Here is a 27,774-nt window from a genome sequence, read left to right on the forward strand (position 1 = left end):
TAAAGACTGAGAAAATAGCCCCTGAAGTCTGCCACATTTAGTTTTATAGTTGCCTTATCTGTTTTGTTTTGTTTAGTTTTGCTTGGAGCAAGGCAAGAATGACTTCTATTTATTAACTCCTTAATCAGTTCCAATCCTCCAGGCTCCTTATCTTTTGTATTCTAATGAAGCTGCTTTGAAGTCAACCAGTGAAAACCCAATGACCTTCTCTAGTCATCAACTTGCTTGGCTCCTCCTCTACCTCTGCTTGGGATGGTTTTCTCTTCCATGAGATTCCCACATCCTCCCAATGCTTTTGAGTTGATTTGGACTCATAGAAACCCTATAGGACAGAGCAGAACTCCCACAGGGTTTCCAAGAAGTGGCTGGTAGATTCGAACTGCCAATCCTTTGGATAATAGCCAAGATCTTAACCAGGGATCCTACATCCTAGGCTCCAGGAAATCTTGCCTTTCCTGGCCTCCTCCTACTCCCAGCCTGACTGGCTCTTGTGCACTCCTGGGTCCAGACTTTGCTCTGAGTTCTTTCCCAATTTTGACCCTGTATTCTTTTTTCTAGCAGTCTGATATGCTCATATGGCTAAGTAGAAGATGCAAGACTTTTATCTTCAGGCCTCGGACTTTAGCATCATCCACATTTTCAGCCAGAGTTATCTAAAGGAGAAAAAACATCATCTTATAGGGCTAACAGGCTGGAAAATGTCCTCCACACTGGTTTTTGTGTGTGTGCGTGTGTGTTTGTATAGTTTTTTACATGGCTCTGATCAACTATATACATCATATTGTCAAATTATTTTGCAAAATAATCGTACCAATGTGCACTGCCACTATCTGCACTTTATAGAAGTGCCCAACTCACCTGCAAATATTACAATATTACATAATATCTGTTAAAAATAGCTTTGGTAATCCATCGAGAAACATTTGTCCTTTCAGTCATCTTCTTGAATTGAATACTTCCTATATGTTTGTTTTTCTTGTTTTTAATATTACAAATTATCTGATTATATTACTCATTTTCCTCATTTCTCTTATTATTCTTACCGACTCATTTAAGTGCTTTACATGACAACCATTGTTCATATTCTCTCTAAGCATCTGCCCAGCTTTTTGTTTTAAAACATTTGATGCATTTGTCTTGGACACATACACTTAAATTTTTGTGTATATTTGAATCTATTCATCTCATTTCTTTTTTCCCTGTGACTTTTAAGACTTGTTTTAGGCACAGAAAAGCTCACAATAGAGCTCTACCCACAAACCGATTTTGAAGCACTTATTTTAGTGTTCAGCATGAAGTGAAGATGCACTACGACTTTTGTTCTCAATCAGCTAACCAGTTTTCCCAACACAATTAATGGAATAAAGCTTCCCTTCACACAGATTTGAGGCAACTCTGTGTTTCATGTCATGCTTCGTGTGTGTGTGGACTGCAGACACCAGGTGTCACAGAGCTGAGTGGGAGTCCCATCCCAGGCCATGCTGTCTCCTGATCCTCTGCCCTTCCACAGCAGCTTTGACAGCACAGCTTTGACAGCCACAACTGTTCCACATTCAAGTCCCCTATGGCTTATGGCTCCCCTTCAACATCAGGGTATGCACCCTTGATTTTCTCAAGTTAACTTCAGTTTTATTTCACAACACATCTCTGCAGTAGGCACATTATATTCTACCCAAAGAGGATTCTCACTGCCCCAGGCTAAGTGTCTTTAATTTCTGCCTCTGCTGCTTGGAACCCACCATTCTCTCCTTAAAACAAGTTTTTTCCTCCACAACCTTGATCAAATGCCACATCTCCTATGAATCTCTTCTTCTTTTCTCCAAATGTAAGTGATCACCCTTTTGAAGTTTCCTTCTCATTTTAAGTATAATTGTTATATTTACTAAAGTGAGAGCTTCCTTAGTCAGTTGTCAGTCCCCAAGGCAGAGTTTGTAATACAATGGATTTTTTTATACATTACAATGCCTAGATAAAAGTCTACAACACCATAGATTATCAATAAATACTTCTGTATGCAGGATGAATGAAAATAGGAGTATTTGTTTTATTTGTGTGACTCGTTAGTGAGCTTGATACCCAAAATGTTCAACATCTTTACTGGATCTTAGTTTGCAATCCCATGGCAACTTCATATCGTTATTGAAGTAAATTTAATGTCTTTATTGGGTCTTAGTTTACAATCCCATGGCAAACACAACTAGTAAATGTATTTCATAGCACTTATCATTTGCTTCTCCTTGCTTCAGATATGCCTCGCTACCTCCACTGTACCTGGAGTAGTCCCTGTACTAGGCAGGATAGTTTGCCTTATGCTGCAGTAACAAACGGCCTCCCAAAATCTCACTAGCTTACAACAACAGAAATTTCTATTTTCTCTCTTGTGCTACATATACACTTAGGTTCCTCCGTTGGGGCACTGCTGGAGATTATGACAAGAGATAAAGGAGTATGTGAACCACATGCTGACCCACGGAAATGTCACATGTATGTCCCCTTCCCTTTCATTGGCAAAAGAAAGTCTTATCATCAACCCTCATGCCACAGGAGGCAGGTGTTTAAGGAAGAGCAATCAGTATTTTGAATGATAATGCAACCTACTACACTCTCCAACTTTCCATTCTCCAAGTAAACTTGCTTAACATTTTCCCAAGTACATCTTCTTCAGGAAAACTGCTCCTGGGCACCCACGCAATGAAATACGACTGATACTATGCTGTGAAGATTGCTCCCTGCAGTGTAAAAGTCCAGTGACATGACTGCATAGTCAGACACCTGGGAGATCATCAGCAACCCTGAGGAAGCAAATACCAATTGATTTAAAAAAATGCCTTAATCTCTGGAAATTTGCCAAGATTCTCATTAAACACAGGATTTAGAATTATGAAAATATACTATTTTTATACATTTGCATAGTAAATACATTCTATTTGTTAAAAGTAAAATATCATTTCAAATCAACAAAATATTTAGGTATTCAGTATGCTTCCCATCCCATCCCAGTTTCCAAGGTGGGGATGGTGAGTGGAGCAGAAAATAAAGATGGATAAGAATGGAGTTTATGCCCTCAACTAGCTCTGAACCATGACAGAGAGAGACACATGCAGAACTGACGTTGGGAAAACTGAGGCAAGCTCTATACTTGAGATAGAAAAACAGTCCAGGGCACAAGATTGCAATTAGTGGAGAGAGTTTTCGGTGTGTGAGAAAGGGGACACTGATGATTGAATAGGACTCCTCAGGCAGTAGGGGAGGAAAGCTTTCACAGTAAATGGCCAAACAGGGCTGTATTAAGTCAAGCCTTCCCAGATGCCAAGAGATAAAGGCCTCAGAGTGTTAATAAACAAGAGTTCCCAGAGACACTGAGACCTGCTTTTCTAGGAAAAGGTTTTTGCCATTTTATGTGCAACTTACAGGGTTCATAAAAATCTTTTTGTTGCTCTGACAGGAAAAGTCTTTACATGAGCAGAATTGAAGCCACAATAAATGCTGTGTCTGTGGGAAAAACTTCCAGAACGATCATAGCCCATGGCCAATGCTTTAGAGTTGAGTAGTGAATCAGTTGCACCAAGGTAGACACTTCAAAACAGCAACAGGAGCTCAAAAATTACAATGGAAATACAGACAGGCCCTAAAACCTGTGTGCCCATGCAGATGGGGTCAGGCTCGCAAGTGGGTGCTGAGCCAACAGACAGGGCCATAGCCCCTAAAAGCAAGTGCATCATTCCAATTTAGGGCTTCCTTGACAACACTGTCTACAGAAGATGCTGGTCTCAACCATTTATCTCATATGCACCAAAAGTAAAGATCAAAAATAAGGTTCTAGGTCCCTTATGCAGCCAAAGTAAATGGTGGCATAGTGGTTAAGTGCTACAGCTGCTACCAAAAGGTTGACAGTTCGAATCTACCTGGCGCTCCTTGGAAACTCTATGGGGCAGTTATATTCTGTCCTATAGGGTTACTACGAGTCTGAATAGACTTGACAACAATGTGTCTTTTTGGTTTGGAGGCATTAATATTCTTGAAGAACTCATATAAAAGATGGACATAGAGTATCATGGCACCTTTGTGATGTGATAAGAGCTATTCACATATATTCAGGAAGCAACACGCAGATACTTTAGCAGCTGTCGCAAAGCTAGCACATGCACATGGCCTCCTTTCCCCCCCCCACAATTGTGGGGGCTCCTGCACCAATGTCTAGGAAGACTGTGAGCTCTTACTGGGTGCTGCTCTTGGGACCTTTTAACATGTTGTCTGGTTCATTTATAATCTACCATTTTACTTCATAATACAACCTAAAATACAAAATAGTATTACTAATTTTCTCACTCTCCTTACTAGCCAACTTATTATCTGTTAAAAAAATCGATGAAAGAAAAGAGAGATATGAAATGTAAAAGAGAGAATGAGAAAACAGGACTTCAGTTCAAAAAACTAATTTCAAGAATTTTCTCAACTGGGCAATGACTCTCTTTCTGATCCTCCATAGTAAAACCAGAGTGTTGAACCACATGACATTGGACAGGAGTGTTTGAAGGATCCAGGTTCAGCAATACACACCTTAGGAGAAAATATTTGCAAAGTATACATCTTATAAGGGATTTGTATCAAGAATCTATGAAGTACTCTCATAACTCCAAAATGGTCAAAGGGTTTGAATAGACATCTCTACAAAGAGGATAGATAAGTGGCCAATAAGTCACCTAAAAAGACCCTCAGTATTATTAGTCATTGAGGAAATACAAATCAAAGCCACAATGAAATATCATTTCACACCATGAGGATGGATATAATAAAAAAGTCAGATAGTAACAAGTGTTGGACAGGATGTGGAGAAACTGAAACCCTCATATACTGCTAATTGGAATGTAAAACAATGCAACCATTTTTGAAAACAGGCTGGCAGTTCCTCAAAAGGTTAAATGTAAGGTTACCATGAAAACCTGATCACCACATGACCCAGCAATTCCACTCCTAGGTATATACCAAAGAGTACTAAAAACATGTCTATGCAAAAACTTGTACATGAATGTTCATAGCGACATTATTTGTAATAGCAAAAAAGTGGAAACAACCTAAATGTTCAACCTAAATCAATAAACGAAATGTGATATATCCATATAATGGAATATTATTTGGCAACAAAAATAAATGAAGTACTTGCACAACATTGTGAATGCAATTAATGCTACTGAATTGTACACTTAAAAATGGTTTAAATGCCAAATTTTGTCTTATACACATTTTACCATAATAAAAATAAAAGAATATGAGAGAAAAAGACAGAGCGAGACAAAGACAGACAGACACAGAATAGAATGAGCTGCATACTGTGGTGGAAATTTCCTAAGAAGACAAAAAAAAAAGAAAAATGTGTTGCTGCAGACATTTGAGTCTGGACGTCTAGCATCTGAAAAAAAGAAAAAAGAAAGTACTGGTACATGCTACCACACGGAAGAACCTTGACAAAATATACTAAGTGGAAGAAACCAGTCACAAAAGACCATATAGTGTATGATTCCATTGATAAGAAATGTCCAAAATAAGCAAATCCATGGAAACAGAAAGTAGGTTGGTGGCTGCCTAGGGCTAGAAAAGAAGGCTTGAGGGACATGAGGAGTAACTATTAACGGATACAGGTTTTCTTTTGGGAGTGATAAAATGCTCTAAATTTGACTGTGGTGATGGTTTCAAAACACTGAAAATACTAAAAACCAATAAATTACACACTTTAAATGAGTGAATTGTATGATACATAAATTATATTTCAATAAAGATTTATTAATAAAAAAATACCTACTACATATACTTTACTGGAAATTAAATGGCTTATTTCATACCAAGTACAAAACATAATGCCTGGCCCAAAATACACTCAACAAATGCAAGCCCTTTCCTCCTTACCTTTTTTTTCTTCTCTTTGGTGTTTTCTGTGCTCAGGTTTATGGAATTTAAAAATTTTCACCATTGAACACATTTTAAAACTTTTGCTGGAGGTCTTAAAAAAAGTTCCATAAGATGAAGGTAGGAGAGAATTATTTTTGTCAAGAGGTATACTTAAGTTCTGAAGAAATCTGGCTTTGGGGGTGAGACTTGCTTCATAACTCAGAGGCCCTTAAGAAAGGGAAATTTCACAGCAACAAGTTGAAATAATTAACCTCCTGTGGCACTGTGAGTGAGCTTCCTTTGGTCCCACCGTTTCGTACTGAGGGATTTGGGGTAGTATCTAGGTAGGAACCTCAGGTGAATGGTCTCTAAAGATCCTTTTAACAAAAATCAATGGAAAAAGGGTGGGGATCTATTTCTTGAATTTAAGATTAGATTAAATTACAATTGAAAAACAGATGGTAATCCCGTCTGTAAATATTTCACATAATTTCTTTTCTAGACCTCACGTGCTACAGAGTAGACCCGCACTTCATGGAGTTTTTGGGAGTAGATCACCAGAACTTTTTCAGCAGTGCCTCTAGATGGGTTTGAACTGCTAAACTTGCGGTTATTAGTCAAATACTTTACTGTTTCCACTACCCAGGGAGTCCTTCTAGACCCATAAAAAAAAAAAAAAAAGACCCATAGTAGATGTTATTTATAGGCCTAATGGACAGTAGGAAACCCTGGTGGCGCAGTGGTTAAGTGTTACGGCTGCTAACCAAAGGGACGGCAGCTCAAATCCACCAGGCGCTCCTTGGAAACTCTATGGGGCAGTTCTACTCTGCCCTATAGGATCGCTATGAGTCAGAATCGACTCGACAGCACTGGGTTAATGGCCAGTAGTTTGATCACAAGGCTTTGGTTTAGTAAAAACTAAAGCTTGAATTTTTTAACAGACTTTCGAGAAGCTTAAGTGCATGTACCAACTGTAGGAAGTGTAGATTACAAAAAAAAAAAAAAACAGTAACTTTAATGAAGATGCAAGACAGTATTTTGAAAATTGATTTTTGAAGATAGAAAATTCATAAATCTTAACTGAAATGATTCATCATCATTCATTTTTGGATTTTTCTCTTTTTCTTTTATCCAATCCTGGCAGATGTTATTTTGAAATAAAGTCAGAATAGATCATAGTCCAAATGCACCCCAGAAAAAGAATAGAACGAAAAACATTGCATAATTAAAGAAGCACTTTAAACAATCTGTTCTTCACACATCAAACAAAAGTCTCACCCCTTCAACGCAAAGAAAACTAGAAAGTTAAGAGTAAATTTCAGATTTGGCAGAGCCTGTATATTCCAAATTTTCTACTTAATAGGATACACATTCAGGACCAGTACAAAAGCTTGAACCACAGTCTGGTGATCTTTGTGTCAAAAACAATATTTACAGGGCTCTTTGTAGCCCTGGTGGTGCAGTGGTTAAGAGCTCGGCTGCTTATCAAAAGGTTCGCAGTTCAAAGCCTTTCCAAGGAAACCCTATGGAGCAGTTCTACTCTGTCCTATAGGGTTGCTATGAGTTGGAATCAACTTGACAGCAACAGGTTTTAACTGTTAGTTGAATATATTTGTTGAAATGAATCAAGTCTAGCATTTCTTTTAAACTGATCCTTTTACTTCCTTGCTATTCAAGTGCTTTGCTCATATTTTCACAGGTTGTTATTATTATAATAAAAGACTTAGATCTCCTGACTTTGAGCTTTAGAGTACATTCCTCTATAGCATATTGTTCTGAATAAATGTTCGTGTATATAATGTTATCAGAAACACAGAATTAAGTGATTTATGTTTTCTGAAATATGATAGTATGAAATGTGTTCTAAATTTTCTTCTTTCCTATTAATAGCCCAAACTATATAATAATTAAATATTAAAACAGTTGTAATTTTTTTTTTTAAAGCCACAGAAAGGTAAAAAAGAAATCATGTTCTTAAGGGATTGTATACTAGGTAACACTTTTACTGGAAGTTACTTAAAAAAAAAAAAAGACAAATTTAAATACAGCTTCTTGAATGCATCAGAGAGACAACAAGCCAGTAAAAATCTGGGTCAAGATCAGGGAGAAAGAAACAGAGACATGAGCCCTGTCTTTCAGGTCGGTTTTGATTCTAGAAGAGAAAAAATGAGAAGTTAACCAGAGCATTCAACAAACTTATGGGAGGGAATACAGGGGACAAAAACTGAAGACAGAGGCTATCAAGAAGGGGAGCCATATTAAACCCCTTACACTTAGAGTTCAGACCCTAAGTGCTCTTTCCAAGATGGGAAGTTAGGAGTAAATTTCATTTGGCAGAAACTGTACATCTCAAATTTCTTGGTAAGCAGGACACACATTTAGGTCCAATACAAAAGTCTGAGAATGCTGACCATGCACAAGGGCTAAGTCATAAATCAGGATTATGTAAATCCCAGAAGTGGATAAAGCTTATCATTGATTACTACTGATTCTAGCCACCTACCAGAGCAAACATAGGTCCTCTCCTATGTTTTAAGAAGACTTCAAATTATTTCTATAATTTTTCAATGGATAATAACAGGTTAGACACTGATGAGGAGAGAATTTTTGAACTGAAAGATAAGTCAGAAGAACATTTCTAGCATGAAACATGATTTGAAAAAATATAAAAAATACAGAAGAGTGTGAGAAACAGAAAGTCTAAAATGTGTACAATTGGACTTCTACAAGAGACAGAAAATGGAGTAAAATTAATAGATGAAGAGAAGATTACCGACAATGCTCCAAAACTTTTGAAAAACATTAAGCCAAAGATTCAAGATTCTCCATAACCCCAAGAAGAATAATTATAGAGAAAACCACATCTTGGTCATCATAATAACACCAATGAAAACCTAAATCAAAGAGAAAAAGATCTTAAAAGCATCTAGAGGGGTAAGAAAAAATATATTACTTTCAAAGTAGCACCAATTAGACCAACAAGTGTCTTCTCAATAGAAACAAAAGAAGCCAGAGACAATGAAAAAGTACCTTCAAATGTAGAAGAACAAAAGGTCTCCAAGCTAGGATTCCACAACCTGTAAATACATCCTACAAGAATTACCCTAGGGCCCCAAATATAATGTAAGGCAGGCCATTTTCAGATCTAAAAAAAAAAAAAAACTGACAGAAATTTGTTACTGGAAACCAACACTAAAGAAAATATTTTAAAAAAGGTTTTCCTTAGACAGAAGAAAAACATTCACAAATGGAGATGCAGAAACAACAATAACAACGTGTGAGGTTTAAATTATATGTAAAATTACAATACATAAAGACAATAGTATATATACCTCAGAAAAAGGAAATGTGAAGTTCAAGTATACTAAGGTGTTTGCACTGCAAATACCTCTTTTCAACAACTTATAACAACAACTATACACACAGACCTCACCAGATGGAATGCACAGGAATTAAATCAATTACGTCTGTGCAAAGAGACGATGGAAAAGTTCAATATCATCAGTCAGAATAAGGTCAGGGGCTGACTATGGAACAGACTATCAATTGGTTATATGCAAGTTGAAGATGAAGAAAATTAGAACAAGACCATGATAGCCAAAGTATGATCTTGAGTATATCCCACCTGAATTTAGAGACCATCTCAGGAACAGATTTGACACACTGAACACTAATATCCAAAGACCAGATGAGTTGTGGAATGACATCAAAGACATCATACATGAAGACAGTAAGAAGTCACTGAAAAGACAAGAAAGAAAAAAAAATACCAAAATGGATGTCAGAAGAGACTCTGAAACTTGCTCTTGAACATCAAGTGGCTAAAGCGAATGGAAGAAATTTTGAAATAAAAGACTTGAACAGAAGATTTCAAAGGGTGGCTAAAGAAGACAAAGTATTATAATGAAATGTGCAAAGACCTGGAGTTAGAAAATCCAAAGCAAAGATCATGCTCAGCATTTCTGAAGCTGAAAAAACTCAAGTCTTGAGTTGCAACATTGAAGGATTCTATGGGGGGAAATACTAAACAATGCAGAAAACATCAAAAGAAGACAGAAGGAATACACAGAGTCACTGTACCGAAAAGAACTGGTTGACAATCATTTCAAGAGGGAGGATATGATCAAGAATCAATGGTACTGAAAGTAGAGGTTCAAGGTGCACTGAAGGTATTGGCTAAAAAAAAGGCTCTAGGAATTGACAAAATACCAATTGAGCTGTTCCAACAAATGAATGAAGCACTGGAAGCACTCACTCACCTATACCAAGAAATTTGGAAGACAGCTACCTAGTCAACCAGGTGGAAGAGATCCATATTTGTACAATTCCAAAAGAATGAGGAAATTATTTAACAACGTCATTAATTTTACATACAAGTCAAATTTTGCTGAAGATAAGTCAAAAACAGTTGCAGTAGTGAATTGACAGGGAACAGCCAGAAAGCCAAGCTGGATTCAAAAGAGGGCATGGAACCAGGGATATCATTGCTGATGTCAGATGGATTATGACTGAAAGCACAGAATATCAGAAAGATGTTTACCTGTGTTTTATTGATTATGCAAAGGCATTCGACTGTCTGGATCATAATATATTATGGATAACATTGTGAAGGATGGGAATTCCAGAATACTTAACTGTGCTCATGAGGAACCTGTACTTGGACCAAGAGGCAGTTGTTAGAACAGAACAAGAGGGTACTGCTTGGTTTTAAGTCAAGAAAGGTGTGCATCAGGACTATACCCTTTCACCATACTTATCTGTAAGTTGAGCAAATAACTTGAGAAGCTGCACTATATGAAGAACGCAGCATCAGGATTGGAGGAAGGCTCATTAACAACCTGTGATATGCAGATGACACAACCTGGTTAGCTGAAAACGAAGAGGACTTGAAGCACTTACTTATGAAGATCAAAGACCACAGCCTTCAATACAGATTCCACCTCAAGATAAAGAAAAAAAAAAAAAAACCCAACAACTGGATCAATAAGCAAGATCACAATAAATGGGGAAAAGATTGATGTTGTCAAGGATTTTCTTTTACTTGGATCCACAATTAACGCCTATGGAAGCAGCAGTCAAGAAATCAAATGGCAGAGGTGGGGCCAAGGTGGAGGAGTAGCCTGATGCTTCCTGTGGTTCCTCTTACAACAAAAACCAAAAAAAAAAAAAAAAAAAAGTGAATTAATTATATATGACAAGCTAGGAGCCATGAATATCAAAGGCAAAGTAGAGGAATTGGACTGAGAGGCAGGAGGAGGAAGAAATGGTTCGGAAGCAGCAAGGAGTTGCCAGACCAGACACAGTGGGAACCAGCACCCTGCAGGCCAATTCCATTGCTGCCATGAGTGTAGTGAGGCAAGCAGAGGCATTTGGGATGCACTTTCCACATTGGGAGAGGCCAAACGCACGAGAGTCTGCTCAACCCTCCAGAACAACCTGCAAACAATAAGTACCTTGTGTTTAACCTACTATGATCCAAAAGTACACCTTTAAGAAAAATCTCTCACCCACTTACCTGCTCCCTCCCTGTTCTGCACTGGGTCCCCACCAACTGCATTCCCTGGGTTGGTAGAAGGACTTTGCACATGTTCTGAGCCATTCTCCTGGCCTTGGAGAGGGAACAAATTAACAAACAGGGAAAAAATAATCTGCTGCCTCCCCTAAGCCGGGAACTCAGGACAGAAACAGAACCTTTGCCTACGCACAGGCATAACGAGTCCACAGACTTTGAAGGCATTTCAGCTCTGCATAGACCTGTGTGGGCACATTTCCACAGCATAGGCCCCCATTAGCACAGTACAACAGGGTATATTCCTGAAGTCTAACTTCAACTATCTCAGCTCCATGGTGGGGAGGTAAGTTCATGCCATTTGACACTGCTCTGCCTATTAAGCAGGGTCCTTACCTATGCAAATCATGGACCTGAGGACTGGTGGCTCCACCCATGAAACCTAGCCATCCACGACAGGGGTCCAAAAATAAATGGTGCCTCCCAGTCCTTACAGCCAACAGCACTGGGTGCCCATAGTCTGGAAGGAAAACCCACCCACTTACATGCCCTAGGGAACAGGGAGATGCTTTCCTCACAGACATTCAGGGATGGTTGTCAGCTCCCTGCCTTGCTCAATGTGTGGCCCCCTAATGTACCAAGGTACCTCTGCCTACACCAAACATCCGTGCTAGTCTAGGACTGCAGGAGAGAGTCTGCACCACACACTTGGTGACTATCTGGACACCTGAGCTGAATCCATACAAGAAAAGTGAACAGACTCCTGGGTTCACCTACCTGGTAACAGCTCTAACCACCTGATAACAGGACATTAGAGCTTCAAAAACGCCAATAATCAAACCAGATCACTCAAGCAGCCTACTTGGGGATATCAAAATAAAACAAAACAAGAAGCTAGGATACAGTAAGCAAACATAAAATAAATAAATACAATAACATTGATTGCTTGGAGACAGCTGTCAATATTAAATCACTTAAAGAAGGAGACCATGATGGCTTCAGCAAGCTCCCAAAACGAAGACTCGAGAAAACTTCCAGAAGAAGAGAACTTCCTAGAATTACTGGAAGTAGAATAAAAAAAGATTAATATAAAACTCTTCAAGAGATCAGGAAAGAGATCAGGCAAAATGAAGAACAAGCCAGGGAATGCACATACAAGCATTAGAGGAACTGAAGTAGATTAGACAAGAGCATAACGACAAATTTAATAGACTGCAAAAATCCATAGAAAGGCAGTGAACAGAAATTCACAAGATTAACAATGAAATTTCAGAATTAGACAATTCGACAAAAGTCATAAGAGCAGAATTGAGGCCATGGATTAGTGATACTAAAGATAAAGCACTAGACACCAACATATTTCAGGAAAAATCAGATAAAACAATAAAAAAAATGAAGGAATCCTAAGAATCATGTAGGACTGTATCAAGAGGAATAACTTACAAGTGACTTGAGTACCAGAACAGGTAGAAAGGGGGATAACAGAAAATACAGAGAGAATTTCTGAAGATTTGTTGGCAGAAAACTTCCCTGATATCCTGAAAGATATCTATCCAGGATGCTCATGACACCCAACACAAGGTAGATCCCAAAAGAAAGTCACCAAGACATACTATAATCAAATTTTCCAAAACTGAAGATAAAGAGAGAATTTTAAGAGCAGCTGGGGATACAGAAAAAGTCACCTACAAAGGAGAGTCACTAAGACTAAACTCAGACTACTCAGCAGAAGTCATGCAGGCAAGAAGGCAATGGAATGACATATATAAAGCCCGAAAAGAAAAAAAAAAAAACGTTCAGCCAAGAATTATATATCCAGGAAGACTGTCTCTCAAGTATGGCAAAATTAGGACATTTCCAGATAAATAGAAGTTTAGAGAATTTTAAAAAAAAACAAACCAAATTATAAGAAATACTAAAGGGAGTCCTCTGCTTAGAAAGTCAGTAACATAACAACCCAAAACTAGAACAAAGGAAGAGCAACCAGATATCAACCCAGATAGGGAAATCACAAAAATAAATCAAAGCTAAAACACCCAAAACAGAGAAACAGAGACGTTGTTATGTAAAAGATGACAACATTAAAACAAAAAGAGGGACCAATAAATGTAGTCATAGATCTTTCATATGGAGAGGCAGTGAAGGCAATATAAAAAAATAAAAGATTGATTTAAACTTAGAAAAATAGGGGTAAATACTGAGGTAACCACAAAGGAAACAAACAATCCTACACATCAAAATAAGAAAAACAAAGACTAAGCAGAAACAAAATCAACAACAAAAATGATGAAAAAATACATAAAAATGACTCAGCACAGGAAATTAAGTGGAATAAAGAAACTGTCAACAATACACACAAAAAAGACATCAAAATGACAGCACTAAACTCATACTTATCGATATTTATGCAGAACGCAAATGGATTAAATGTACCAATAAAGAGAGGGAGAGTGGCAGAATGGATAAAAAAAACTGCCTATATACTGCCTACAAGAGACACACATTAGACTTAAAGGCACAAACTAAAACTCAAAGGATGGAAAAGATATATCAAGCAAACAACAATCAAAAAAGAGCAGGAATGGTAATATTAATTTCTAACAAAATAGACTTAAAAGTAAAATCCACCACAAAGCATAAGGAAGGACACTATACAATGATTAAAGGGTCAATACACCAGGAGAACATAACCGTGATAAATATTTACACACCCAATGACAAGGCTCCAAAATACATAAAACAAACTCTAACAGCATTGAAAAGAGAGCTAGACAGCTCCAGAACAATAGTAGGAAACTTCAACACACCACTTTCAGTGAAGGACAGAACATCCAGAAAAAACCTCAAAAAAGACACAGAAGATCTAAATGCCACAACTAACCAACCTGCCCTCATAGGCATATACAGAACACTCCACCAAACAGCAGCCAAGTATACTTTCTTTTCCAATAAACATGGAACATTCTCCAGAATAGACCACACATTAGGCCATAAAGCAGGGCTTAACAGAATTCAAAACATCGAAATATTACAAAGCATCTTTTCTGACCATAAAGCCATAAAAGTAGAAAACAATATCAGAAAAAGAAAGGGAAAAAAATAAATCAAACATATGGAAACTGAACAACACCTTGCTCAGAAACTACTGGGTTATAGAAGAAATTAAGGACGTAATAAAGTAATTCAAAAAAAAAAAAATTTTTTTTTTTTTTAAAGTAATTCAGAGAATCAAATGAGAATGAAAACACACCTTACCAGGACCTTTGGGACACAGCTAAAGCAGTGCTCAGAGGTCAATTTATGGCAGTAAATGCACACATCCAAAAAGAAGAAAGGGCTAAAACCAAAAAATTAACCCAAGAACTTGAACAAATAGAGAACAGCAAAAGAAACCCTTAGGCACCAGAAGAAAGCAGAAAATGAAAATTAGAGCAGAATTAAATGAAATAGAGAAAAGAAAACCAATTGAAAGAGTTAACAAGATCAAAAGCTTGTTCTTTGAAAAGATCAATGAAATCGATAAACCACTGGCCAAACTGACCAAAGAAAAACAGGAGAATAACCCAAACAAGAAATGAGATGGGTGATATCACAACAGACCCAACTGAAATTAAAAGAATCATGACAGAATACCATGAAAGCTTGTATTCTAACAAATTTGAAAACCTAGAGGAAATGGACAATTACTAGAAATGCACTACCTACCTAAACTAACACAAACAGAGGTAGAGCAATTAAATAAGCCTATAACAAAAGAAGAGATTGAAAACAAGTAATTAAAAAACTCCCGACAAAAAAAAGCCCTAACCCTGATGACTTTAGAGAATTCTACCAAACATTCAGAGAAGAGTTAACACCACTCGGACAGAATACTCCCAAACTCATTCTATGAAGCCAGCATATCCCTGACACCAAAACCAGGTAAAGACACCACAAGAAAAGAAAATGACAGACCAATATCCCTCATGAACTTAGATGTGCAAATCCTCAACAAAATTCTAGCCAATAGAATTAAACAACATATCAAAAAAATAATCCACCATGACCAAGCAGGATTCATACCAGGTATGCATGGATGATTCAACACTAGAAAAACAATCAGTGTAATCCACCACATAAAAAAAAGAATCACATGATCCTATTAATTGATGCAGAAAAGGCATTTGACAAAGTCCAACACCCATTCACGATAAAAAAAAAAATCTCAGCAAAATGGGAATAGAGGGAAAACTCGTCAACATAATAAAGGGCATTTATACAAAGCCAACAGCCAACATCATCCTAAATGGAGAGAGTCTGAAAGCATTCCCCTTGAGAATGGACACCAGATAAGATGCCCTTTATCATCACTCTTATTCAACATCATGTTGGAGGTCCTAGCTAGAGCAATTAGACTAGAAAAAAAATAAAGCGCATCCAAATTGGTAGAGAAGAAGTAAGAGTATCTCTATTTGAAGCTGACATGATCTTATACACAGGAAACCCTAAAGAATCCACAAGAAAACTACTGGAACTAACAGAAGATTTCAGTAAAGTATCAGGATAGAAGATAAACATACAAAAATCAGTTGGACTCCTCTACGCCAACAAAGAGAACATCGAAGAAGAAATCATCAAATCAATACCATTTACGATAGCTCCCAAGAAGATAAAATACTTAGGAATAAACTAACCAGTTACTTAAAAGACCTATACAAAGAAAACTACAAGACACTACTGCAAGAAACCGAAAGACACCTATATAGTGGAAAACATACCTTGCTCATGTATAGGAAGACTTAACATTGTGAAAATGTCAATTCTACCCAAAGCAATACAATATAATTCTGATCCAAATTCCAATATCATTTTTAATGAGATGGAGAAACAAATCACCAACTTCATATGGAAAGGGAAGAGGCCCTGGATAAGGAAAGTATTACTGAAAAAGAAGAACAAAGTTGGAGGCCTCACACTATCTGATTTTAGAAACTGTTATACCGCTACAGTAGTCCAAACAGCCTGGTACTGGTACAACAACAGGTACATAGATCAATGGATCAGAATTAAGAGTCCAGGCATAAATTCATCCAGCTATGAGCCACTGATATTTGACAAGGGCCCAATGTACATTAAATGGGGAAAAGACGGTCTAACAAATGGTGCTGGCATACCTGGATATCCATCTACAAAAAAGTGAAACAAGACCCACACCTCACACCATGCACAAAAACTAACTCAAAATGGATCAAAGATCTAAATATAAAATCTAAAATGAAAAAGATTATGGAAGAAAAAATAGGGACAACGCTAGTAGCCCTAATACATGGCATAAACAGAATACAAAACATTACTAATGATGCACAAGCACCAGAAGAGAAACTAGATTACTGGGAGCTCCTAAAAATCAAACACTTATGCTTATCCAAAGACTTCACGGAAAGAGTAAAAAGACAACTTACAGACTGGGAAAAATTTTTTGGCTGTGAGAAATCCAATCAGTGTCTAATCTCTAAAATCCACAAGACACTGCAAAACCTCAAAAACAGAGGGACAAATAACCCAATTAAAAAACGGGCAAAGGATATGAACAAGCACTTCACCAAAGAAGACTTTCGGGCAGCTAAGAGATACATGAGGAAATGCTCATGATCATTAGCCATTAGAGAAATACAAATGAAAACTACAATGAGATACCATCTCACCCCAAGAAGGCTGGCGTTAATCCGAGAAACACAAAGTAATAAATGTTGGAGAGGTTGTGGAGGGACTGGAACACTTATACGCTGTTGGCATGAATGTAAAATGGTACAACCACTTTGGAAATTGATTTGGTGCTTCCTTAGAATGCTAGGAATAGAACTACCACATGATCAAGCAATCCCACTCCTTGGAATATATCCTAGAGAAATAAGAGCCTTTACATAAATAGATATATGCACACTCATGATCATTGCACAACCGTTTACAATAGCAAAAAGATGGGAACAACCACAGTGCTCATCAACAGATGAATGGATAAACAAATTATGGTGTATTCACATGATGGAATACCAAGTGATGGTAGAGAACAATGATGATGAATCCGTGAAACATCTCATAACATGGAGGAATCTGAAAGGCATTATGCTGATTGAAATTAGTCAGTTGCAAAAGGTCAAATATAGTATGAGAGGACTATTATGAGAACTCAAGAAAAGGTTTAAACAAAGAAGAAAACATTCTTTGATGGTTACGAGGGTGGGGAGGGAGAGGTGCATTCACTAATTAGACAGTAAACCAAAAACCAAACCTGCTGCCGTGGAGTTGATTCCGACTCATAGCCACCCCACAGGACAGAGTAGAACTGCTCCATAGCGTTTCCAAGGAGTGCCTGGTGGATCTGAACTGCCGACCTCTTGGTTAGCAACTGTAGCACTTAACCACTATCCTACCAGGGTTTCCAATTAGATAGTACACAGGAATTATTTTAGGTGAAGGGAATGATAATACACAATACAGGGGAAGTAAGCACAACTGGACTAAACAAAAAGTTAAAAAGTTTCCTGAATATAACCAAACACTTGAAGGTACAGAATAGCAGGGGCAGTGGTCTGGGGACCATGGTTTCAGGGGACATCTAGGTCAACTGGCATAACAAAATTTATTAAGAAAATGTTCTGCAACCCACTTTGGTAAGTCGGGTCTGGGGTCTTAAAAGTTAGCAAGTGGCTATCTAAGGTACATCAATTGGTCTCAACCCACCCGGATCAAAGGAGAATGAAGAACACCAAAGACACAAGATAAATATGAGCCCAGGAGAAAGAAAGGGCCATATAAAACAGAGACTCCATCAGCCTGAGACCAGAAGAACTAGGTGGTGCCCAGCTACCACCAGTGACTGCCCTGACAGGGAACACAACAGGGAACCCCTGATGGAGCAGGAGAAAAGTGGGATGCAGACCTCAAATTCTAGTAAAAAGACCAGACTTAATGGTCTGACCGAGACTGGAGGGACCCCAGAGATCATGGCCCCCAGACTCTCTATTAGCCCAAAACGAAAACCATTCTCAAAGCCAACTCTTCAGACAAAGATTAGACTGGACTATAAGACATAAAATGATAATGGTGAGGAGTGTGCTTCTTAGCTCAAATGGACACGTGAGATTATGTGGGCAGCTCCTGTCTGGAGGTGAGATGAGAAGGCAGAGGGAGCCTGGAGCTAGTTGAATGGACAAGGGAAATATAGGGTAGAAAGAAGTGTGCTGTCACATTGTAGGTAGAGTAACTAGGGTCACATAACAATCTGTGGATGTTTTTGTATGAGAAACTGATTTGAATTGTAAACTTTCACTTAAAGAACAAAAAGAAAAAACATACCAACAACAATAAAAAAGAAAACAAATGGTGCATTGCACTGGGCAAATCTGCAATAATAGATCTCTTTAAAGCAGTAAAAAGCAAAGATGTCACTTTAAGGACTAAGGTGCATCTGAAACATGCCATGGTGTTTTCAATCACCTCATATGCATATGAAAGCTGGACAACGAATAAGAAAGACTGAAGATAAGAAAGATGCCTTTGAATTATGTTGTTGATGAAAAATATTGAATACACTATAGACTGCCAGAAGAACCAACAAATCTTAGAAGTACGGCCAGAATGCTCATTAGAGGTGAGGATGGCAAGACTTCACCTCACATACTTTGGAAATGTCATTAGGACGGACCAGTACCAGAGAAGGGCATTACTCCTGGCAAAGGAGAGGGTCAGGGAAAAAGAGGAAGTCCCTCAACAAGATGGATTGACTCAGTAGCTGCAACAATGGGCTCAAGCGTAACAATGACTGTGAGGATGGAGCAGGACTGGGCGGTCTTTTGTACTGTTGGTCATAGGGTATCTATGAGTAGGAACCGATTCAGTGGCACCTAACAATGACAACAACAACAAAGTGCCTGCATTGTTTAGGAAGAGTTAAAGGTGCCATCTGAGATAAATTATTACAAAGAAAAAGTACTTCAGCAAGGTTGTTCGATACAAAATCATAATATTTTTTAAAATCAGCCACAAATTGGAAATTACAGTTTAAAAATTTTACCATTTGTAATAGCACCAGAAAATATCAAACGCCTAGGGAAATTTAACAAAAATGAGCAAGATTTCTAAACAGAAAAATAGAAAATGTTACTGAGAGAAATTTCAAAAGACCTAAATAAATGGAGAGGTAAAATATACAGACATTGGAAGATGTATTAAGGTGTCACTTTTCACCTAATTAACTAACTCACTCCTAATAAAAAGCCCAAACATTTTTTAAATGGATATTAATGATCTGATTCTGAGCTTTATATGGAAACGTAAAGGGCCAAGAATAATCAAACCAAGAGTAAAGGAAAGAGAGAGAGAGGTTCTGCTCTACTTAAAGCTTCAATAATTAGCACAGTGAGGTAAGGGTGCAAAGATGGATAAAGAGCCAATGGCATTTTCTTAGTCATCTAGTGCTGCTATAATAGAAATACCACAAGTGGATGGCTTTAACAAAGAGAAATTTATTCTCTCACAGTTTAGCAGGCTACAAGTCCAAATTCAGGGCAACAGTTCCATGGGAAGGCTTTCTCTGCCGGCTCTGGAGGAAGGTCTGTGTCATCAATCTTCCCTTGGCCTAGGAGATTCTTTGCACAGGAACCTCAAATCCAAGGGACAGGCTCTGCTCCTGGCACTGCTTTCTTGGTGGTATGAGGTCCCTGTGTCTCTCTGCTTGCTTCCTTCTTTCATATCTCAAAAGAGATTGGCTTAAGACACTATCTAATCTAACTGCCACTAATCCATCTCATTACATCATAGTGATAGGATTTACAACACATAGGGAAATCACATTCGATGACAAAATGGTAGACAATCATACAATACTGGGAACCATGACCTAGCCAAGTTGACAGATATTTTGGGGGGACATGATTCAGTTCATGACAGGCACCAAACAGAAATTCCAAAAGCAGATCTATGTCCATACAAATCCTCCATTTGTGAAAGAGGTGATGTTGTAGGGAAATGGTGTCTGGGAAAATAATGGAACTGGATCATACCTTACACCATTCCCCAAAATCAGTTCCAGGTAGACTGGTATCTAAATGTAAAATGACAATTTTTGTAACACCTATAACCTAAAGTAAGCTTGCATCCAGAACATATAAATAACTCCTACAGTCTAAGAAGAAAAAGACAGGCTATTCCCAAAAGAGACGTGTACAAGCAATCCACAGAGTATGTCCAAACAGCCAATTTGAAAAGGTGCTCAACCTCACTAATGACCAGAGAAATGGAAGTTAAAAACCACAATGAGGTATTACTGAACATCCATCAGATGACTTCCATGTCAATTTGGTTGAGGATGTGGGGCAAAGGAAACTCTCACGCATAACTCATGAGAGTGGCGTGAGCGTAAATTGGTATAACCACTTAAAAACTGTTTAGTATAATCAATTAAGTTTGAACATTCACAATTCCACTTCTTGATATATACTCAACATTTATGTTTACATACATTCACACACATACACAAAATGGACAAGAATGTTTGCGGTATCACTAGTCATAAATGTCCACCATCAGTAAATAAATTGTGATGTACTTTACACAGTAACAGAGCAAGGAAAATTGATGAACCATAGTGACAAGATGGGTTTCACAAACCTAATGTTGAGATAGAGAAGGCAGTTACAAAATAACCCCAAATCTATTATGCCATTAAAGTTCAAAACCAGACAAAACTATAAGGATATAAAACAACGGTTTCCTTTGGGAAGGCAGGAGGCGAGGAAGTTAAAAGTGTTCATAGTGGGGACTTTTGGGGAGCTAGCAACATTGTACTTTTTGACCTGATGGTGGTTACACTATTGTTCACTTTTTGGTCATTCATTTGGCTGTATATTTATAATTTTTGTATTTATGCACATACAGAAGAGTGATAGCAAAAAAAAAAAAACAACAATTACTGATAAAGGTTATAAAAATCTATAAATCTCTGTTTTAAAAAAAAAACAAAGCATGAGAAAAATTCTAGCTCCTTCCAGAAGCCTTGCTTAAATAATTAGAGCCTTTTAGAAGGTTGGAAAACCTGGTGGTGTAGTGGTTAAGTGCTACAGCTGCTAACCAAAACATTGCCAGTTAAAATCCACCAGGTGCTCCTTGGAAACTCTATGGGGCAGTTCTACTCTGTCCTATACTGTCACTATGAGTTGGAATCAACTTGAAGTCAAAGGGTTTTTTTTGTTTTGTTTTTTTGGTACTAAAAGGTTAACCAACTGAGGTTTGACATTTTACTTACAATTCCCATGTATTTCTGATGCATTTGGATCAGTTTGCTTTAAGTACATTTAACAATATTTTTCTCACATCCCAAATGTATATTTATTATTTTAACTAAAGAAAAATTAGATAAAAGAATGAGAGTCTTTCCTTTATTTAGACACTTGTTTCAATCTTTTATTTTAAACTCACTAATCAGCAAATGATGATAGAATACTTTGCTTTATTTAATTTTCTTTTTCCTAAGGGAAACATTCAGACTCCAATTTTAGATGATTATGCACGGTTCAGTAAAATTCTTTTACAATATTCCCAAAGCTTGTTTCAAAAAGACGAATATCTTTTCAGGTTCAATCAAAATGACTTCAAAGACCTGAACTAATCAAAGTTTGTACTTATTTTAAAATTACATTTTCAGTATTTTCAGAAATTCAACAAGTCCCTAATGGGTTTTACAGAAGTATAACACATCAAGTAGAAATCTGAATGTCCTATTGTTATTGACTATGTTGTTCTTCTTAGCTGCCGTTGAGTCGGTTCCGACTCATAGGGATCCTATGCACAACAGAACGAAACACTGCCTGGTCCTGCACCATCCTCACAATTATTGTTATGCTTGAGCTCATTCTTGCACCCACTGTGTCAGTACACCTCGTTGGGGGTCTTCCTCTTTTCCGCTGACCCTGTCCTCTGCCAAGCATGATGTCCTTCTCCAGGGACCGATCCCTCCTGACAACATGTCCAAAGTATGTAAGACGCAGTTTCACCATCCTTGCCTCTAAGGAGCATTCTGGCCGCACTTCTTTCAAGACAGATTTGTTCATTCTTTTGGCAGTCCATGGTATAGTCAATATTCTTCACCAACACCACAATTCAAAGGCGTCAACTCGTCTTCGGTCTTCCTTATTCATTGTCCAGCTTTCACATGCATATGATGTGATTCAAAATACCATGGCTTGGGTCAGGTGCACCTTAGTCTTCAGGGTGACATCTTTGCTCTTCAACACTTCGAAGAGGTCCTTTGCAGCAGATTTGCCCAATGCAATGTGTCTTTTGATTTCTTGACTGCTGCTTCCATGGCTGTTGATTGTGGATCCAAGTAAAATGAAATCCTTGACAACTTCAATCTTTTCTCCATTTATCATGATGTTGCTCATTGGTCCAGTTGGGAGGATTTTTGTTTTCTTTATGTTGAGGTGCAATCCACACTGAAGGCTGTGGTCTTTGATCTTCATTAGTAAGTGCTTCAGGTCCTCTTCACTTTCAGCAAGCAAGGTTGTGTCATCTGCATAACGCAGGTTGTTAATGAGTCTTTCTCCAATCCTGATGCCCCACTCTTCTTCATACAGTCCAGCTTCTCGGATTATTAGCTCAGCATACAGATTAAATAGGTATGGTGAAAGAACAGAGCCCTGACTCACACTTTTCCTGACTTTAAACCAATCAGTATCCCCTTGTTCTGTCTGAACAACTGCCTCATGATCTATGTAAAGGTTCCTCATGAGCACAATTCGGTGTTCTCGAATTCCCATTCTTTGCAGTGTTATCCACAGTTTGTTATGATCCACACAGTCGAATGCCTTTGCATAATCAACAAAACACAGGTAAACATCCTTCTGGTATTCTCTGCTTTCAGCCAGGGTCCATCTGACACCAGCAATGATATCCCTGGTTCCACATCCTCTTCTGAAACCGGCCTGAATTTCTGGCAGTTCCCTGTGAATATGCTGCTGCAGCTGTTTTTGAATGATCTTCAGCAAAATTTTGCTTGTGTATGATATTAATGATATTGTTGTATAATTCCCACATTCAGTTGGATTGCCTTTCTTGAGAATAGGCATAAATATGGATCTCTTCCAATCAGTGGGCCAGGAAGCTGTCTTCCATATTTCTTGGCATAGACAAGTGAGCACCTCCAGCGCTGCATCTGTTTGTTGAAACATCTCAATTGATATTCCATCAATTCCTGAAGCCTTGTTTTTCACCAATGCCTTCAGAGCAGCTTGGACTTCTTCCTTCAGTACCATTGGTTCCTAATCATATGCCATCTCTTGAAATGGTTGAATATCGACTAATTCTTTTTGGTATAATGACTCTGTGTATTCCTTCCATCTTCTTTTGATGCTTCCTGCGTTGTTTAATATTTTCCCCATAGAATCCTTAACTGTTGCAACTCGAGGCTTGAATTTTTTCTGCAGTTCTTTCCACTTGAGAAACTCCAAGCGTGTTCTTCCCTTTTGGTTTTCCATCTCCAGCTCACTGCGCAAGTCATTATAATACTTTATTTTTTCTTCTCGAGAGGCCCTTTGAAATCTTCTGTTCAGTTTTTTTACTTCATCAATTCTTCCTTTTGCTTTAGCTGCTCGACACTCAAGAGCAAGTTTCAGAGTCTCCTCTGACATCCATCTTGGTCTTTTCTTTCTTTCATGTCTTTTCAGTGACCTCTTGCTTTCTTCATGGGTGATCTCCTTGATGTCATTCCACAACTCGTCTGGTCTTCAGTCACTAGTGTTCAACGTGTCAAATCTATTCTTGAGATGGTCTCTAAATTCAGATGGGATATACTCAAGGTCATATTTTGGCTCTCATGTACTTGCTCTGATTTTCTTCAGTTTCAGCTAGAACTTGCATATGAGCAATTGATGGTCTGTTCCACAGTCGACCCCTGGCCTTTTTCTGACTGATGATATTGAGCTTTTCCATTGTCTCTTTCCACCCAACCAAACCCAGTGCTGTCGAGATGTAGTCAATTTGATTTGTGTGTTCCATCTTGCGAGGACCATGTGTATAGTCACGGTTTATGTTGGTGAAACAAGGTATTTGCAATGAAGAAGCCATTGGTCTTGCAAAATTCTATCATTCGATCTCCGGCATTGTTTCTATCACCAAGGCCATATCTTCCAACTGCTGATCCTTCTTCTTTGTTTCCAACTTTCACATTCCAAATGCCAGTGATTATCAATGCATCTTGATTGCATGTTTGATCAAGTTCAGACTGCAGCAGCTGATAAAAATCTTCTATTTCTTCATCTTTGACCCTAGTGGTTGGTGCGTGAATTTGAATAATAGTCATATTAACTGGTCTTCCGTGTAGGCATATGGATATTATCCTATCACTGACAGCCTTGTACTTCAGGATAGATCTTGAAACGTTCTCTTCGATGATGAATGCAACATCATTCCTCTTCGAGCTGTCATTCCCAGGATAGTAGACTATATGATTGTCCAATTCAAAATGGCCAATACCAGTCCATTTCAGCTCACTAATGCCTAGGATATCAATGTTTATGCGTTCCATTTCATTTTTGACGATTTGCAATTTTCCTAGATTCATACTGCGTACATTCCAGGTTCCAATTATTAACGGGTGTTTACAGCTGTTTCTTCTCATTTTGAGTTGTGCCACATCAGCAAATGAAGGTCCCAAAAGCTTTACTCCATCCACGTCATTAAGATCGATTCTACTTTGAGGAGGCAGCTCTTTCCCAGTCATCTTTTGGGTGCCTTTACTATGGTAAATGCATTCTTCATTTAAATGATTAAAGCAGGGCTGAAATGGCACTTAGTTTCCAATCCAGTAACAGCATCGTTTCTCTTTGCCCTCCTAGTCCCCTTGCAAATCTGGCCTCCCTTTCCTTTCTTGGAAAGCATTGTCTAGATATGTTTTCAGGTTTGACTTAATCCTATAGATGGTAGGTGCCAAAGAATAATCTGAGTACTTACTTTAGAAATTGTCTCATTAAAAATACATTTCTGGATAAAGATGGAGTATTGGTAATGGCCCCATGACTTTCCAAGAAGTCCAGTAGATTTAAGTAATGAATAGTGTACCATGGGCCTGATGAAAATAATTTTTCTTTTTTCTCTTCCCTGTTTGACTTTTCAGAAGGAACTGGATTTGGGGGTTGGGACCTTGGTGGAAATCCTGAGTGAATGGTTGTAAACATATACTAATAGTATTAATTGAACACCTGACATACATGTGAGAATAATACAGGCATTGATAGAGGAATGATGTCGTCAGTGTGTAATACAAAGCTTTCCCAAGGTAAAAATAATTGGCAGAAATGCCAGAGGAAGACTGAGCAAAGGTGCTGCCATTTGAACTTTTCATTGATGAATGTATAGGATTTAGAGAACAAAAAATGAGAAAGAAAATATATCAAATGGGAGAAAAAGTCTTTAGCCAGAAACGTAGGAGTAAATGATTTGGAGGCAAGAAAAAGAGTTAAATGGAACAGCTAAAGGTTTGGTGTTGGGGAAGCTTGTGAGCAAAACTGAACAATATAAGCTGGAGGTAGACTTGGACAAGAGGTAAGGAGCTTGGGTTCTGTGCTGCAGCAAAAGGAAGTCTTTAAGGTTTTGAGCCTGGATGGAGGCTGAAGGTGTGCAAGGGTTTTTGCCATAAATCAGGGGGTGACTCCAAGGCAGCTAACAATAATGACAGAGGCTAAAGGAAAGTGATGTTGTATGGCAGCAATGTACACAGCGGGTCAGAAGGTAGAAGCCTTATTTTCTGCCATACATGACTTCTGGGTGTTAGGGTAAGAAATTCCAGGGGACTGTATTAGGAATTTGGAGGCCTCAAATACCAATGTCAGTTATTAAGAAAAAAAGCCAAACCCACTGCTGTCAAGTCGATTCCGACTCATAGCGACCCTATAGAACAGAGTAGAACTGCCCAATAGAGTTTCCAAGGAGCACCTGGCAGATTCGAACTACCGACCTCTTGGTTAGCAGCCATAGCACTTAACCACTATGCCACCAGGGTTTCCGACGTCAGTTATTAGGAAACAGCAAATAAGCATTTCCCATCAAGAGCATAAGACCCGCTAATATGAAAAGGTAACAAGGAGGTGACATAGATACTTATGGAGGGGACTGCAGAGTGTTTGTCATTTTCCTTACTGACCTGTTTGTAGGAGTCCTTATACATTAATATGGAAATGTGTTGAAAATGATCATTTAAATATAGTTTAAAAAGACTAATTTTGAAATCTTTATAAAGAAATTTCTCAAAATATATCAAGGGTTCCTATTCATCAGGAACCTAGGAAATGAATCTGTCTTTTCTATTTTGTTATGTAAATTTTGTCAAAACATTATCATTCCTTGAACTTCAGCTTTCCTATATTTTAATTCAGGCTAATGTATCTATCAACTACCAGTTTCCAAGGGACACCAGTGAACAAATCTTTAAAAAACAAAATACAATAAAACTATGATCTAGAATGCCATCATTATAGCTAGAAGTTAGAGAATGCAATCTTGCTTAATATTTTTCAGTTGAAAAAGATTAAAATACTTTTTTCCAAAACACATTTACTGAATCATAGTAGGAACCAAATAGTTATCTTCTTATGCTAACTCAACCACTTCTTATTTTTATTTATTTTTAATTTTTATTGTGCTTTAAGTGAAAGTTTACAAATCAAGTTGGACTCTCCTACAAAAATTTATAAACACCTTGCTATATACTCCTAATTGCTCTCCTCCTAATGAAACAACACACTCCTTCCCTCCACTCTCTCTTTTCCTGTCCATTCGGCCAGCTTCTGACCCCCTCTGCCACCTCATCTCCCCTCCAGACAGGAGCTGCCCACATAGTCTCATGTGCCTACTTGATCCAAGAAGCTCACTCTTCATGAGTATCATTTTCTATCCTATAAAAAAAAAAATAGTCCAGTCCAAACACTGTCTGAAGAGTTGGCTTTGGGAGTGGTTCCAGTCTTGGGTTAACAGAAGGTCTGGGGACCATGACCTCTGGGGTCCTTCTAGTCTGAGTCAGAACATTAAGTCTGGTCTTTTTATGAGAATTTGGGGTCTGCATCCCACTGCTCTCCTGCTCCCTCAGGGGTTCTCTGTTGTGTTCCCTGTCAGGGCAGCCTTTGGTTGTAGCCGGGCACGATCTGGTTCGTCTGGTCTCAGGCTAATGTAGTCTCTGCTTTAGGTGGCCCTTTCTGCCTCTTGGGCTCATAATTACCTTGTGTCTTTGGTGTTCTTCCTTCTCCTTTGCTCCAGGTGGGTTGAGACCAATTGATGCATCTTAGATGGCCGCTTGCTAGCATTTAAGACCCCAGACACCACTTCCAAAGTGGGATGCAGAATGTTTT

At 38.2% G+C, this 27,774-nt stretch overlaps 1 protein-coding gene across 2 annotated transcripts in view; it reads right to left on the bottom strand.

The window, feature by feature from the left end:
• The window catches only part of GABRB3 (gamma-aminobutyric acid type A receptor subunit beta3), a 376,930-nt gene that overhangs the window by 17,061 nt on the left and 332,095 nt on the right, over positions 1-27,774 (bottom strand). The gene's annotated exons all lie outside the window — the stretch shown is intronic.

Source organism: Elephas maximus, chromosome 13 (assembly GCF_024166365.1).
Source record: "Elephas maximus indicus isolate mEleMax1 chromosome 13, mEleMax1 primary haplotype, whole genome shotgun sequence".
Classification (NCBI taxonomy): Eukaryota; Metazoa; Chordata; class Mammalia; order Proboscidea; family Elephantidae; genus Elephas; species Elephas maximus.